This window comes from Etheostoma spectabile, chromosome 12, assembly GCF_008692095.1.
Source record: "Etheostoma spectabile isolate EspeVRDwgs_2016 chromosome 12, UIUC_Espe_1.0, whole genome shotgun sequence".
Classification (NCBI taxonomy): Eukaryota; Metazoa; Chordata; class Actinopteri; order Perciformes; family Percidae; genus Etheostoma; species Etheostoma spectabile.
Genome location: NC_045744.1, coordinates 1,035,464 through 1,036,219, shown reverse-complemented (window position 1 = coordinate 1,036,219; position 756 = coordinate 1,035,464).

The window sequence follows — 756 nt, the reverse complement described above, 5'->3', positions numbered from 1 at the left end:
GCAGAGCAGGATACCCAGGGCTCGGTTTACACCTATCTCCATTTCTAGCCACTGGGGGTCATAGGCAGGCTGGGAGAACTCATATTAATGTTAAAACCTCATAAATTGAAATTCTTATACCATGGGACCTGTAAATCAGGGGTCTTTAATGCTTTTGGGCCAAGGACCCCGTAACTGAAAGAGAGGCGAATCAGGCTCCCCCTACTTTATATATGGTGTAAAATGAAGTTGCATATTAATCTGGTCCTACAATAACTTTTGGGTCAGCCTAAAGATTTTATACTCTTTTTGCATAGAATACTGAGCTATATATATATCCTAATTGTTATTGCCATGATTTTTTAAATCGTATTTTAGATGTGGAAAGTCAATCCTCAGGGTGAACTGTATCTGTGGATGGTTACCTTAGAGACTACCTTACCTATTCATCAGAAGTGGGGATTTATATTTGCTAATAATATGTTAGAATCATGTTAAGGCTTTTTAATTTTGAAAATAATTATTTAAAAATTAACAATATTTTGGAAGCCCCCCCTGCAGGGACTCTGAGCACCGCCCTCGGGGTCCTGGACTTTTTCTGCAGACGCGTCTGTAACAATCATCAGTGACCGCTGGCGGGAAGACACAAGCGCAGTGCTGACAACGGCTTCGTTTCCAGCACACAGATCACGGCGTCAACACACAAAGTCAGCAGCAAAATACCCACAAAAACAGAAGTTCTCTCTTTCTCTCTCTCTCTCTCTCTCTCTCTCTCTC